This window comes from Macrobrachium rosenbergii, chromosome 5 (assembly GCF_040412425.1).
Source record: "Macrobrachium rosenbergii isolate ZJJX-2024 chromosome 5, ASM4041242v1, whole genome shotgun sequence".
In the NCBI taxonomy this organism is placed as follows: Eukaryota; Metazoa; Arthropoda; class Malacostraca; order Decapoda; family Palaemonidae; genus Macrobrachium; species Macrobrachium rosenbergii.
In genome coordinates this window covers 27,865,732-27,883,431 of record NC_089745.1, presented here as the reverse complement: position 1 = coordinate 27,883,431, position 17,700 = coordinate 27,865,732, and the positions used below count along the sequence as shown (strand labels likewise).

Here is a 17,700-nt window from a genome sequence, read left to right as displayed (position 1 = left end):
GATACAGATACTTATGTATACACAAGTACGTTAAAGCCAAATTAGATATGTATCAACTAAAATCCTGTCTAATCCTTCTTACAGCTGTTCACAAAAAGGAAAAGAAGAATCCACGGTGTGACAAAAAAAAAAAGAAGACAAAGCTTCGAAGAATTTCGCAGGAATTAATGACGCACAAACTGTGGAAGTCGTCGAATTCAAAGAAAGGTAAATAAAGAGGTTGAAGCCTTGAGATGTTGCAGTGTCTATAAGCGTCTGAGAACCACCTTCTTAAGGACAAACCACAAGTCGGATATGATGGGAATTCTTACACTTCTCTCCTGTCTCTTGAGCCTAGGTATGTACTGAAGCAGAGGGAATCCTAGGAAATTAAGTATCTGAACGGATTTTTAAACAGTGTGTGCATTTTTGTGCCCGTGATACTGAATAAATATTAAACATAATTTCATACTTGTTACTGTACAAAGGCGATAGACACATAGATGTATACATGTACAGGTTTCAATGTGTGCTTGACAACAATGCGTTCTCTTCAAAATAATATTACTCCAATTTTTTACAGGAATAATGACGAGCCTTGGGCTGAACATCGCTTTAAAACAGGACGATCAAGTTGCCCTTGAAGGTAGCGGCAATGAAAGCTTTGGGGAGATTTCAGCCGTTGCTCATCTACACGTCAAAAAGGGCGGAAAGGAAGACATTGCACTCTTAAATAATAGGCCTACAATAACAACGGTAGAGAACCCTTTCGGAACACCTATGACTACACCTTACGGGAACCATACTTCCTCTAATCACCCACCTGATAATTCCTTCCAAGCAGTGTCCTTCGCAAGGATTCCAAAGGGTGACGTCCTTTTCGACAGTTGCATCTGTTTGGGAACACGGCCAGTGGACACGAACAGCAGCGTCAGCAGCAAAGATCCGTCAGAACAGGACGAGGAATTGCTTCCTTCTCATCCTAAAGCGAAAGGAAGAAGAAAGAGAGATGCTATTAACGTAGCAGAGGTAAAGTTAGTATTAAATGAGCGCAAAATATTGAGAGAAGGCCTATCCAGTTCACTAGAGGCAATGAAAGGGATACAGTTGATTCACACAAGCACGGGAGGACTTACGCCTGATTTCATCTCAGCAATCACTGAAGCTGTAAAGACAATGCGAATTACCCGACTGCATTTAGTATTTGAAGACGATCCAGGTACATAAATTATCGGATGACATTAATATACACGTTAGCCATCTCTGTCGTCACTGTCAATGGTTTGATATATTTACTCTGGCTCATATCAGCAATGTAATCCTAATTATTTTTTCCCACAGACAGTTCCCTGCTAAACTCCCTTTGGGGCGAGGGCTTGCCCTTTGAAGTTTTCAAGGCCAGCCCCTGGTGGACAAGGATTCAGAACTTGACGTACATAACTCATTCCCAGCATGTTCTTGTGGGCTCCTCAAACTGGATCACTGATATCATGAAAAAGGCACAGATCTTTATAGTCATTATCAAATCTTGGATTATCATTGCTATTATTTTAACGGTAGTAGCAAGATGCAAGTATCTTTAAAAATAGTAGTTGAATGATTTGCTTTAAAGTTTAAGCAAACAATTTTAAAATTGGTACACAAAATAGTGTTTTATTCACACGAAGAATTGTATGTGTTATGCTCTTGCATGGTTTTATTGATAAATCGCAAACATCGTCACGTAAAACATGCCAAAAATGTTGTGAAATAAATCTTTGAATTTCTGGGGAGAGAGAGAGAGAGAGAGAGAGAGAGAGAGAGAGAGAGAGAGAGAGAGAGAGAGATAAAATACACACGTTCCCAGGTGATTAGAGGACCAGATGACAGAATTGATCAAAGTGACTTACTAAAGTATGTCATCCTTGACATACATCGTAAGTTAAACGTGAAGCTCAAAGACCGTAGATTTTATCGATTCAATTCATTTTCATTTCTACTGGTGACAATCGTACAACTAAAATGAAAATTTAGTCTATTTGGAACTCAGTTACTGCAAGCGTTTTTGTATCTTAATTCGGTATAAAATTTACTTTCAATAGTTATCTCACGCATTACTGGTGCTTGAGGTGAATAAACAAAACCATAAAAATGTGTATTTACGTGAAGCTGGATAACAGCATAAACTTTGCAACCATAATTATGCACATAAAACTCGTAAGAGAATAGAAGTTATAAAATATAAATTTCTTTGGGATTCCCAGATTTCACTATCAAAAGAACTATTAAAACATAAATCTACAATACCATAAAAGTTTTAAATTTTCTCAATTTTTGTGTGCATGCTAAATGAATTACAATCATTAGATTCATAATAGGACAATATGAAATGTTTATTCCACAGATAAAAACATGTATTTTAAAAAGTATACTGAAGCTCTAAGCCTTCAAAATTATACAGTATATCAATCTACTAAAAAAAAATTACAGCTGAACATTTCAACGAAAAAGTGTCAAAGATTTAAGGGTTTTTTATGTTTATGATCAATTTGATTTTTCATTTTAGGTAAGAAAGTTGTACATTTCAGCACGCATCAATGCTATGGTGAGCACTGTTAATCGGACACTATTTTATGAGACTGATAATCTATAAACTAGCAAATTTTGGCGTATGAGAAATCGATGTAATATAATAAAACATAATATATAATATATGATATGATATGATATATTATATCTTGACTATTTAGAATTAATGAGCCAGAATTTGAAACTGACAAAACAATCTTTTTTAAGAACACCCGCTGGATCTGGGTCATATCAGAAGTAATGACCCGGGATGCCCAGCCCACAACTTCATCCTCAAGCTTCGCAAAGGTCATGAACCAAGTCACGGAGGGTCTCCGAGAGGGCATAAGAGGGATCCTGATTGGCAGAGAAAACGAAAGGAAAGCGAAAAGGTTCGTGGTAGAATCTGGTGATATTTTCCTTTACACTTATGCTCTAATAGTTTTATCGAGAGAAAATTAAGCATAATCCTACGTGAATGCACCGAGACGGACATATCTGCCCAAATCGAGCTTGGTCACCGGAGGAGGAGATAGAGACAAAGTTAGGTCGATGTTTTATTGCCCACTTTTACTCCATGTTTAGTGTATGTTTAGTTGATTGTATTAGTCATCAGAAAACAAAATCATACCGTTCATATCTCACTGGGTTTACTAAAGCCAAAATTCATAAAATTCTCTTAAATAAGAAAAAAAGGTCCTATTACGCCATGTATTGAACTTCTGAATCAGGTGGCGTATAGAGATTCACAATTGTAGAATTTGTATTTATTACGGATGGAGCAAAGCCAGTGGTCATACAGACTTCAGAGTTAAAACATTAGAGCTGAACTCCTCGGTCTGAACTGGCCGCCATGACCGTAGATGCTCTGAAACAAAGTCAGTTTTGTGTTTCATTCGTGCTGAATGTTCTAATGACCACAATATCATGGGAAGTAACCTGATACCTTCATGGAAGGTGCCGTTTTCACGCTCTCCTTTCATTTTCTCATTTCCGGAAGAAGCTGGATCAAAATCGCTGCCGTCAAAGACTCTGGTGACGGCTCGTGGTTACTGCGCTTAGCAGCTGTGTGGAGAGCCGGGACGCTGGAAACCTTCTATCCGTTTTGGCCTACTCCTCCCTCAACCTCCAAAACAGAACTGTGCGGATCTCCTGCATACAGGTTAGAGTTTTTCAGCTGAAAGCCATGTTACTCGTTCCGGTTCTAGGAATGCGCTGTTACGTATAACGGGGCTAATTTTTTAGCGCGCTCGGATGCCAAGATACTGACAGCTCTATCTAGCATTAGCGCAGCTACAATTCGCCAGCAAACTGAAAACCTTAATACTATGACCATAATACTATGACCGCTGTCTTTATGTGAGTCATAATCTTTATATCAGTCTTGGAGCTAATAAAAAGGCACACACTCTTTAAAAAAAAAAGTCACATTTCAAAGCATATGTGAGGACTTCTTACCTCCTCCTCTCCTGCAGAAACCAACGGTATTCAAATACGTCGACGGAAAGGGCTTCGACAGCGCCGAAGGGTACATCATCGACATACTGCACGTCGTTCAAAAACGGCTGAATTTCACCGAGGTCCTTGTCCCTACGAAAGGATTCGGACTCATGCTAGCAAACGGATCTTACGACGGCATGGTGGGCGCCCTTCAAAGACAGGCAAGTGAGAGTGCTGCAGTGACTGACCAACAGAGTTCAAAGAAAGGTTGTTCCAATGTGATTATAACGTCTCCAGTTGCTCGTTTGATTATGATATTATTATTGAGCTCTACGTCTTTCGTTACTATATATTCATCTGTAATTTTATTCGTTGTGTTAGTCTCTTCATAATCAGGCTCATGCAAAAACCAAAATATTTTTCGTAGTAGTACTAGTAATAATACCAGCAATAGCATTAATAATCATTGTTATAAACAACAGAAAAACATTCGTAATTCTAAATCGAAAAGCAAATAACTTGAAATAAAATTATTATTATAATAATTTTATGCGCAATCACTGACAAAAACACCTGAATTGTGATCTTATGAACGAATAATCCACATTCTTTAATGATTTTTTAGTAAATCGCCTAAATATATAAAAGATACAAATATAGTTTCCCAATCACGTTTTCTTGTGAACTCAGTAGTGAATTTCACTAACATCTCCAACTGGTTACTGTGCGCTTTCCAGAAACAGCATTGGGCAGATCTGAACTCAAGCCTAGCTGCACAGATCTTATTTTAAGTTCATTCATGGTGTTTCTCCCACTGGCAGGAGGCAGACATGGCAGCACTGGATTTCACCCCAAGTCATGACAGAACGTCCGTTGTAGAGTTCAGTAGACCCATCGGGGAAGACATAGTGGTGATCATTTCCAGGGCGCCAACGATCGTGCTCAAACCATTTCTTCTTCTGCAGATTTATTCTCCTCTGGTAATTTATTCTTCGTAGTTGAACGGGAATAAATCATTCCCGGGAGTGTAGATGATAAATCTTAGAGCGCTGCAATTGATATGTCTATTTTGTTCCCGTTTGAGTTCGTTGTATACTGAAAAGATCCTTGTGATTTCATATCTAAACTGGGCGGTTCTTTGTGATGTCACCATCGATACAACCTACTATCCAAAGATGTTGACAAAATATCAGTCTCGAGATATAACGAATAAACCTCTGTCACGTTCCATCACGGGCGTACAATAGTTGATTGTCTGATGAACGTGTTTTCTTACACACACTTTACAGGAAAAAATATTTCCTTGTAACGGATTCATTCACTATAAACCTAAGAGATATCTGGTTTTATGAATCGGATTTATCCGGAAAAATCAATTTTAGTACTTCGCTAATAATTTAAGCCCAAAGAACGGCGGAAATCTTATCGAATCCCCAGAAATTCTATTTCACAGTCACCCAGCTTCCCTTCAAATCTTCTTGACAATCGCGTCAGATAAAATTGTAATAGAATGTGATGAATTATAGGTCCGTTCTCTTATTTCTTCTGAATTGGATTAAAAGAAAACCGGAATGCCTTTATCAAAGAAATGCTCAGAAGTGATGTTAAATTTGTTCTGAGAAACAGACACGTTAAAAAAATACATCTGTACGGTGTTTGCACAGAAGTCTGAAAGCGCTGATATCAGGTTTTAAGTGTTCGTACATGCAGAGGTATCTTGATATATATATATATATATATATATATATATATATATATATATATATATATATATATATATATATATATATATATATATATGTGTGTGTGTGTGTGTGTGTGTGTGTGTGTGTGTGTGTGTGTGTCTGTCTGTCTGTATATACATATAATCATAAAACACACAACCACAGACAAACACATATATATATATGTGTGTGAGTTATATACATATATTTATATATATTTATATGTATATATACACACAAATATGTGTATATATATATGCATACATATACTGATATATATATACATATATATACATATATATATAAAATTATACGTATGCATTAGATAATAATTAATGTCTCAGATATCACTCTTAAAAAAAAACAATAACTGTATACAGTCTTGGGCATGCATCCTTGGGGCAGCCTTGATATCGGGCCTCGCGTTGGAAGTGACGGTCAGGGCCGAAAGATCTTCTAGACCTGGGGTCAAGAGGCGTCCAGAATTGTTCTCCCAACTGACAAAAATGCTGCAAGTCTTCATTAACCAGGGTAAGTGACCCTTCTCTTGTCGGGCCTTTTCATGATGACACTTTGGGAGTAAGAGTCTCTTGGAATGTCATCCTAAAGACTATTTTTCGGTGTTTGTCCTTTTTTCCCCTGGCGATTTCGTTCATCTGTATTCATTGTCTTTTAATAACTGTCTGTTCAGTTATCAGACAGCCCATTTGCGAGTTGACAAAATTCGTCATGTTTATCATAAGTTTATCAATCCACGCACACATCCAAGATGCGTAACATTTGAAATTTTCTCCTACCTTCCATTGCTATGTCAAGAACGTCAATCTTTAGGAGGAAAACTAGGAAAGCATGAACACATCAGCTGATCCTGTTCCCATCGCTCCTATTGAGTGAAACAAATCACGGATGTGGAGGCTCTTTCTCTCTGCCCTCAGTGGTAAGCGCGCAAATATAACCGACCTAAAATGCATTTAAGTTAATTATGACCACTGAGGCATTCAAGGATTCGTTTAATCCACTTGGAACTTGTTTATCATACGTCGCTAAAATCGAAAAATCCTAGACTGCAATGAAACCTTCCTGAGGAAGATCGAAGAAGCGCTATCTTGCCGGCAAAACTTCCACCAACGAAAATAATACCAGTGGCAAAATTGATGTCCAGCATATTCATAATGATAGTGTCATACGAGCTCGAACATATGGTATTTTAATTGTGGCACAAATGCTAGCTGAAGGTTAATTGTACCACCAAGACCAGTGGCGTAACTAAGGGGACCGTGATGGGACAGACACTCTGGCATCCTCTGAGCAGGTCTGGTCTGGCATCATTCTAGATTTTCTAGCGCATTTCGTCTGATCGGAACACTGAACAGCGTTTTATCGACTCTGCTGTTGGACAGCAAATCTGCTGTGTTGTTTTTGTTTTAGCTTTATGAAATCAAATAAATGACTGAGATGTTAAGACTTAAAATGTGCGTTTAATTTTCACCACTTTAGTACTTTTTAGCATTGGAATGGGGCGGCACTTTCAGAGTCCGCCCCGGGCGTCACTGGCCAAGGCACAAAATAGAGAATATTTGACACCGACAGGTTCTTCGAAGTGGCCGGAAGGTTCACCAAGTCGACTCATCGGTGTTGGCGGGATGCTCATGTCTGTCGTCATCATCGCCCTCTATAGTGGTTCCATCACGGCTTTTCTCGCCATTCCGTTCAGGTGGGTGCTTCAGTCTATCTCTGATGAGCGTCAGTTGGAAAACACGTGCAACGAAAATATATGTATATGTGGGCACATGAAATGTTACTCATATTCCCGTGAATACGATAGTCACTCTGCTATTCTGCAGTTATCTTGTAGAACTTCTAACACAATATCTCGTAAAGACTAAGGCGATATGAATTTATTTGTTCTCCTGCCTTCAGATCTGTACCAATAAATTCCATAGAGGACATAATACGAAGCAAGACAAGACCTGCCTTGAGAAGTAAAACGCTTGTGTACGAAACTTTGGTATGTACAATTTACATATAACATATATACATATATATATATATATATATATATATATATATATATATATATATATATATATATATATATATATATATAGATAGATAGATAGATAGATAGAGATAGATAGATACAGTACATATATATATATATATATATATATATATATATATATATATATATATATATATATATATATATATATATATATAGATTTATATATGTATACAGTATATTTTAAGGCCCAAAGAATCATTTAATATCGAATTCACTATATCTTGGGAATAACTTACACCCAAAGGTTATTATAATTCACAAGTACATCTCTGCCCCGGCCAGGATTCTAATCTGGGCCTTGATTCAGATACAACAAACAATCGACTCTTAACTACTTGGCTATCAAAAATAGTGACTTCGCCGAATGATATATGTTTTAATATTTGTGAATAAAAAAAAATAAGAGCGTGTGTGTGACAAAAATGTCGAACACTACAATCTTCCTTTGAACGAAATGACGATCATTTCATTTCATTTTCCGTAATGTATTTGCGAAGACTGCGGAGGGGGGTGCCCTGTACGAGGACCGCCAACGCGTCGGTGTGTTCAGTGACGCCGAAATGACTACCTGGCAGTTTTTCCAGACTGTGGCCGACGGAACGTTTGCCGTCGTGGGTAAGTTGGAACTTCCACGCCTTTTTATTAGATATTTTTTTTTTTTTGCATATTAATCAACGGCGCATAAAAATTACGTGGCTGTTTCCCCGGATCTGACGTCACATCGGACAAAGTTCGTCGAACAAAGCTCGATCGTGTGGACGCAGCCTTAGACGCACCACTGTTATACGAGGGTAAGTCAAAAGTTCCAGGAAAAATTCAATATACTCTTTATTTAAAAATTCAAACATCATTTTTATACATATCTACCATCTAACTAAAACACTTTTAAAAGCGCTGTTTCCACCTCTGCAACCCTTCTTTCATAGAAATTTGGGGCCTTTCTATTAAACCATGTTGAAACTGCATGTTTAAAAGCATCCAAAGATTCAAACAAAAGACTCCTCTTAATGTTCCAATGGTTTTGGGAACAGGAAAAAATCTGAAGGAGCAAGAATCAGGACTATAAGGAGGATGTCCCCAGATTTCCACCTCATTTATCATTTCCGTAAACTCCTCTTGCAACCTTGATGAATGTGCTGGAGCGTTATCATGATGGAACAAAATTCTGCGTTGCAACTTTCCTCGATTTTTAGCCAATGCAGTCTTCAGTTTTTGCAAAACACCTTTGTAGTAGTTCCGGTGATTGTTTTTGTCCTTCAAAGAAATCAATCAAAATCACTCCTTTGGAGTCCCAAAACACTGTTGCCATAACCTTCTGGGCAATCTCGCCACTTTGAACTTCACTGGTGCAGCTGAACCTCTTGGTAACCATTGCTTTGATTGAATTTTAATTTCTGGGTCATATTGATGGATCAAACAATCATCTCCAGTAACAATCCGGTCAAAAAACTCTGATTCATTTGATTCAATCTTCGTTAAAACTAAAAAAGTTCAGCTCTTTGATGCAGTTGGTCTTCACGCAACGCTTTTTGGACCCAACGTGCTGAAAGTTTACTCAAACCAAGATTTTCATTTAAAATTGAAAATGCGGAACCATGGGAGATCCCAGTTTCATTAGCTATCATATCGATAGTAATCCGACGATCTTCATCCACTAGATTCTGCACCAAAATGACACAATTCTTTCATTTTTTCCAGTCGATGGTCTTCCCTCTTTGCCGTCTTTGAGGTCCTCCCGACCATCCTTAAATCTTTTATCCAATCATAAACAACTGATTTAGATGGAGAAGAATCTCCATAAACTTGTTGCAAAGCTTCAATAATTTTTCTGGTTTCCAATCAAGCTTGGTCAGGAACTTGATGCTAAACTCTCATCTCAAAACCCGTTATTTTCCATGGGTTCAGAACGATGTTAACTTTTCTGAAGCAGATGTTAACACCACGTTAGCAAGAGGATGACTGAGGTAACAAGTCTATATGGATCACTACATCACAGATAATTGTTTACCAAGTATTTGGGTTTTTCATTCCTGTGACAAATACATCATTCAACAATTTTTTCTGGAACTTTTGACTTACCACTCGTACAGTACAAGGGTTTTTAAAAAAAAAAAAAAAACTATTTTGATTAAAAAACATTTTATGTTGGCAGTGAACCAAAAACACGTTCAGCCGTCTTATTGTCAAGTTCTTTGGCCTAGGCTATGACATCTAGCTTGATTTATGAAATTTAGGCTGTCGAGCCAAGCACTGGGACCCAATGAGCGAATTAAAATTAAATTAAAACGGCACATAGGCACACGTTCTCACTGCAACGCATACACACAATACATACATTTACTCATGTGTCCACATTAAAAAGGTATATCAAAATTCATAGTAAGTTAAATAAAAAAAATTTAATTCGACAAATTCTATAAGGGTTTTCATGCTTTTATTATTTACTTATTTTTATACGTTATTAATTAAACTACAGTTCCTCATGAACAACAAAATCGGAACGACTGAAATAGTAAAAGATTCTGACAAAATTTCTTCCTTTCCAAAAGTTGACAGTCGTTGTTGGTCATACTTTGGACATCACATAACACAAGGTGGAACTGGAAGGAAACCTCTCAGCCGCACTAAAATCTAGTAGTTACAGAGGTTGGAACGCAGGACTGCAGAAAGCGGGAATGGGGGTAAAGGTAAAGTAAAAGGCCAGAAGTGGGTGAAACTGAGGCGAGGGGTCGCTGCGAACAGCGCTCCCTACGAGAGTGACGTCGAGATTCAATTTTATGTTGCCGCAATGTCTTTGCTCCCTCTGCGTCATGTGTTTAAAAACTATGGTAAAAATTGCCAGGGATTAAATTGACAATGTTTTCATTTACGCCTTAATATATTTTACTTGCAAGTCTCGTCTATTAATTTATTCTTACACCATTCCTTTTTTGCACTATACCATATATAAATTTTATTACTCTAGGGTACTTTTTACTTTAATGTCTCTCTATCTCTCTCTCTCATCGTAAACGTTTACTTGTTCATTTCTCATTAGTTTCTTTCTCTTATACCTTTTATTGTAAATTTATACTGTCCGTCTTTCGTGTGCTTGTACAGAAATCGCCATTTTCTTATAAACTTCAACATGAAAATACACTACTTTGATTATAGCCGATAATGGTATTCATTATAATTTAGCTATTGTACGAGTATTATCAATTTTTGCTCATTTATTCGTCTGTTCATCAATGAAGCATTCGTACTGAGGCCGCGTTAGACGAGGGGGGCGTTTCTTGTCGCTTTTTTCAACAGAAAAACAGTGTCCTTTACGCCGGCAAATACGCTAATTGTTATCCGCAGCCATTTTAAAACTGGCAAAAGCAGTACGGTAATACTGCAATTATATTAAAAACACTGTGTTACTGAATTGTGATCTTTGGTTAATCTGTGTGACCTGCAATCGAATACTCAATTATATCTAATCCGGAATAACTGAAATATAATTCTGGAAGACTGAACATTCATTCAAGACCTTGAAAATCTAATATTTGGTTATTGAAGTGTGACCATCACTTTGCCCATCATTATTAATCAAAATATTTCCGGTGACGCATACATGCACACACATGAATCCTCTCTCTAATGACAACTAACTTTCCCTGCCCAGATGTCTACAGTTCAGCCGTGGGAAGAGCTAACCTGTACGAGACCCGGGGTGCAAGGTGCCAGTTCCACCTGGGCAGAGAAGCCGTTCAAACTGACCTCGATGCCTTTGCTTACGTGAAAAATAGTCCCATCATCTGGCAGATCGATTTCACGTGAGTAAGAGACCAGCGGGAAAGAATTGGATGCGATGTTAGAAGTTTTGCTCTGGTGGAAGAAAGGAAGAATTTATTTATTTATATATTATTTATATATATATATATATATATATATATATATATATATATATATATATATATATATATATATATATATATATATATATGGGCGTGTGTATGTGTATAATGGAAAAGTGGTCGGAGATAGAAGAGAAGGTTTAGATTGGAGTAACGATAAAAGTTGACAGACTTAGAACATGCAGACGGTGCTGTTCTGAACCAGCAGGACGCCACCAGATTTGCAAATCTTGATTAACAGCATGCATCATACACCTGGAGAGATGGAACACCAGATAACTCTAAAGGGGCGAAATTACATTAAACAGAGAAAGGATTAATGAGGCCGAGTCCTTCAAATAGTTAGGGAAAAATATATTGTAGAGTTGGAAGTTTCAGATGGGCTCCTGTGAGCACCAGATGAGTTGGAAGACCCAGACTACTTGGATGAGAACTATGAAAAGCAAGGCTAGAGATGAGTGGAGATTTGCGGAAGATGCCTTTGTGTCATGGGGTTGGAAGAGATGATTATGATTATATATATATATATATATATATATATATATATATATGTATATATATATTGGAAGATATATATATATATATATATATATATATATATATATATATATATATATATATATATATATATATATATATATATATATATATATATATACTGTATATATATACATATATGTGTGTATAAATATTATATGGCTATATATATGTTATGTATACATATATATATATATATATATATATATATATATATATATATATATATATATATATAATCATCATAATCATCACTTCCAACCCGCGTGACACAAAGGCCTGAAATTCTACCGCTCATGGCTTTCCTGTGCCTTGTCTTCTGCAAATCTCCACTCATCTCCAGCCTCGCTTCTCATAATTCTCATCCAAGTAGGTTCTGGTGCTCACGGAGTCCATCTGAAATTTCCAACTCTACTATATATATATATATATATATATATATATATATATATATATATATATATATATATATATATATATATATATATGTATTGTATAATATATACATATATTTATATATATATATATATATATATATAAATATATAAGCCTATATTATATATATATATATATATATATATATATATATAATCATCATAATCACTCACTTCCAAAAGCAAGGGCGTTATCCACTGGGCCAGACAAGTCTAAAGTTGGAACCTGAGAGCAACTGAAATTACCTGGGCAAGCTAACTGCTCATGGCTTTTCCCCAACTGTCCCGTCTCAGCAATGACCCAATAGACAACATTTCATTCGATCTTCTGAGTGAATAAGATAGAAATCACGTGATTGTGATTTCTCTTATTCAATTCTCATCCAAGTAGGTTCTGGTTGGGGAAAACTGCTGGTATGCAAGCAGTTAGTCCACCTGAGTTGCTCTCAGGTTCCAACTCTTTAGACTTGTATGGCCCATGGATATATATATACCTATATACCTGGGTATATCCTACGTATCAGAAATTTATGTCTGTTCCACTGATTGTGTGTTGATGATTTCTATTATATTTTTATATATATATATCACTATAAGCCTTTTATTATTATATTATTATTATTATTATTTATATTTTTGGATTATTTTATTATTATTATTATTATTATTTATTATATTATTATTATTATTATTATTATTATCCGGAAGATGAACCCTATACATATGGAACAAGCCAACAGGGCCACTGACTTGAAATTCAAGCTTCCAAAGAACATGGTGTTCATTCGAAAGAAGCAACATGAGGTAATGGAAAACACAGAAAGAGGAGATCGGTTATTAGAAAAACAGATGAATTAACATATCAATAAATAATTAAATAAAAATGTAAGAAAATTATTAAAATACAAGGAGAACTGTATTAGGGTAGAAATGCATTGCATCTTTGCTTGAACTTCTAAACTTTCAATTGCACGACATCCTCAGGGGGCTGTTACAGAGACCCACGGTGCGAGAAACAAAGGACCTCTGGAATTGAGAAGTTCGACAGCGACAGAGAAGTCCTGCTGTTCAGCGAATCTGATTGCTTGCTCTCGGCAGGAAAAGGGGATCAGGGATCAATTGTGCATGTGAAAGATCTCTATGAAAATATCTTATGAAAAATTGACGAACGAGAGCCCATCCGTCGATGGTCCAAGTCACAACTACCAATATTAGGAAACAGAAGCCTGCTACCACGAGACGCTCTATATAAAAGAAATAAATCTGTGGCAGAAGCAGACATCCACACCGGAGGAAAGACAAATGACCTAAAACAAGTTGCACTGATTTTGTCACTGCTGTAAATATATGAGGCCTTACGAACAATAACTTTCGTGCGTCATTTGCTGACACTTTCATTAGATGTTTCTTAAAAGTAAGATGTGAGCAGGGGCGTCATTTCAGATTTTTTTTTTTGGGGGGGCAAAGACGGTTTGGCCAGCGAAGCGAGCCTAATCAGCTGAGTTTTTTTTTTTAACTATTTTATGTGTTTTTGAAGCCACATGAGCAAGGTATTTCAGCAAAAATTAAATACTCCCACTACTATATGTTTTATCTCATCATCACTGGTAGCTACTAGACAGACAAAGATCAAGAAACATAATATTTCTGAGAAATTTTATATTTTTATCATAGCACATTTAAAAAGAAAACATGCTGTTACTTCTTGGGGCTTGGGGGTGAGGAGGCCAAGTTGAGGCTTTTTGGGGGGAGCAACTTGGGTCTTGGGGGTGCAAGTCGAGTCTTGAGGGGGCCAGTTGACCCCAGTTCCCCCCAAATGACGCCCCTGGATGTGAGTCAAAAGTTACACCTAGAATAGTTAAAGCTTCAGACTCATTCAGCAGAGTCCCATTCACCTGAACGGGAGGATGGGGTAGAAAATCTGTGCATGATCTAATCAATAGTGTTTTCGTTTTACTGGAGTTCGGCCTCATACCCCACCGACACCATTCATTGATTCGGTCCATGTCCCAATTGAGGCTGGGGACAGCTTCATTTCTCATAAGTGGAGACTTTACTGCACCCACAAGTGTTGCATCATCGGCATACTATACAATTTTGTTTTCCAGGCCAACAACAATGTCACTTGTATACACCAAAAATAACAGTGGACAAAGGACACTATCCTGTGGAACTCGAGACTTTGATCCAGACGAGAAATAGTTAAACCTAGCAGTAATGAGAATAACCAGGAAGTGTGAATACTATACAGCTAATAAACGTTACCTTTAGATTACACACACACATATATATATATATATAAATATATATATATATATATATATATATATATATATATATATATATATATATATATATATATATATATATATATACACTGTGTATACTGTGTGTATGTAACAGATAGCTCTTACCTCTCTTCCAGAATCCAGTGGCTTCAGTACTTCGGTCTAATTCAGTATATTAAACAAAAATACTACAATGTTCCTTGTGAAGCAGAAATCACTTCAGATGGGCCTAAGCCGCTCTCGATCACTCAGGTAAGATTGTGAGCTCAAAATTATCATATTTATGGAATGAAAATCAATAATCATAATGACACAACAATACATGTAAACTTTCTACAACTGAAATTTTTTTAAAAGTGAAAAAAGTATGTTTGCATAAGGACTGTCAGTTGAATACTTCTCCACTATTAATGAACGATAATTTCGATTCATTCAATAAAAAAAAAGTTAATATTGGTCTAACGGTATTCTTTTCTTTTTCATGCGCTAAAACAGGCCCAAGGAGCGCTGTATGTCTTGGCCTTAGGTTTGCTGCTGGCCCTCGCAGTATTTGTGGTCGAAATGCTCTTGGGAAGGATTGCCTTCCGGTATTCGTCAGGACGTTCAGGTTACCCACGCTGGGGGCCGTGGAGAATTCTCTGGTTACACTCTGAGCCATAGATAATCGCCTAGTTATTCACGTTCAGAACCACGAAATTTCTTGTCAACTTCGCCACGGAGCTGATTTAAATATCAATTTCGGCAGTTTTTCTGAATTATGAAATTCCTCAGTTAATTTATGTTGTCAGAACCATAGAAAATAAATACATTCGTTGAGATATTCGTTCGAATTTCACCTATCATTATTTGAGTGATGATTTGACTACATTATAAAGTTGAAATTTTAACATCGTATCAGCACGGCTCGAATTAAGATTGCATCGGTAATTATTCCGCAACACCATCAAAACAGAAAAGAAAACCATCATTTGTTCTACAAGAGAAAAGGCCCGACAGGCCCATTGTTAAGCAATAGACCTTGAGTCAAACGCATTATCGTTCCTAGCCTAGGTTTCCATTAACGAGTTTGCGGTTGCGTTTGCCTTTGCAGCAAAAATCAGAACATCAAAATGTAGTGTTGTTTCCTTAGGTAAGGTTGCATTTGCGGTAGCGTTTGCATTATGCGTCTGCGATGGGTATCAGTCACTTCATGTAGCGATTGAAAGCGCAACTGCATGGTAATGGACGCCTGTCGACTATGGAGCCACCACATCCCAGCATTTACTTCGTTGACACTACGAATATGACCCGACAATGCCCCCCTACAAGAATGTTGTAATAATGGGACCCCTACAAGAATGCAATAATGGGAATAACACATGGAAAAGCATTTCTAATATAAGGGGATGGAAGGATTTGGATGATATCATTCAGGTGCGTACTATACAAATAAAATGAAGCCGTATAAATCTTAAAGCTCCGGTTATATTTGTTGATTTCTACACCAAAACACGTTCCTTGCGTCTCTTGAGTGTTTGGTTTGAGTGATGACCTAATCTAAAGATATTCCCACTTTATCATGATCTACAAAGTAGCGCTTTTCCAAACATACAGGTACAAGAAACCAACCCATAAATGTAGGATAAGTGTTTTTTCTACTTTGCTTACTAACATAACCTAGGCCCAGTCAAATTTAACCAAGGCTTAATATAGCGTATTCCTACCCTTATATCTAAGCTTACCCACAAGTGATACTCAATTAGCCTACTTAGCTAATGCGCAGTTATTGTTTTCATGGATTGTGTTGTTATACGTACGAAATGAGACACAACTCCCATCAGTAACCCAGCTTCATTTGTTATAACAGTAAGCTAGTTCCATTTGTTACATGCTGTATATAGGCCTACTCTACATATTCTGTCGTTATAATGTAGGTTAAAATAACACGAAAAATGTATAACCAAAAACTCACCTTATTAGACTTCAGTACAGGGCACTAACTCCAAAGTAAACTTACAACCCTCGAAACAACGGACTCGACGTCCCACAACCACAACCTTTCAACCAAATCGCCATGCTCCCCGGTCTCGACAGCCATGCTTTCATCACCTTTACGAAGACCCTCCCAATCCCCAAGACCACTCCCAGCCACGCTTTCCTCACCTTTACAAAGCCCCTTTCAATCCCCAAGACCACAGACTAATACTACCATGACTACAAGATGGGCTACAACAGCCTCTGTATGCAATCACAACTAGTTTAGGCTACATAATGCAAACAGTTTTTAATACACCAGCCTGTAGAATAGACTCACAGGCTTACAGCAACAAATGATGTAGCCGTATACGGAAAACAAAGGTAAAGTAAATCCTTTGTTAACTAGAGTAGTTTATTTCCCTTCAGCTGTAAAGTAAATCCATTATCAACTAGAGCCGTTTATTTCCCTTCAGCTGCAAAAACATTTTGTAATACCGTCATGAAAAAACTAGAGGCAATTTCTTGTATAATAGTTCATGAAATTAATGTCTTAATGCACTGGGAGCTGCCATAGTGACGCCGAGAATGCAACCACAACTGTACTGGACATGCGGAAACAGAGCTGCCCTTTTTTTAGGCCTTATTCAACGCAAAGGCATACTGCAAAGTGCAAACGCACATCGTCAATGTACCTCGCAAATGCATTAATAATAAATATATGGACTAAGATGAAGGAAGTAAAACGAGCAACGGAACATTATGAGAACAGATGTATAAAGCCTAATTACAAAATTGCTAAGACAGGAAATGATAACAATTTTTAAAAAGCTTTTGCTGTTCCGCTTTGCC

The 17,700-nt window shown here is 37.0% G+C and overlaps 1 protein-coding gene across 1 annotated transcript in view; it reads right to left on the bottom strand.

Moving 5' to 3' along the window:
* The window catches only part of LOC136838630 (uncharacterized), a 76,847-nt gene extending 59,534 nt beyond the window's left edge, over positions 1 to 17,313 (bottom strand). Inside the window, exons 1-2 of the mRNA XM_067103919.1 lie at positions 16,847 to 17,313; positions 803 to 961 (exon numbers count right to left, since the gene is read on the bottom strand). The gene's annotated coding sequence lies outside the window, so the exon portion shown is untranslated. The remainder of the gene's footprint in view (positions 1 to 802; positions 962 to 16,846) is intronic.
* Between the last annotated feature and the right edge of the window lie 387 nt (positions 17,314 to 17,700).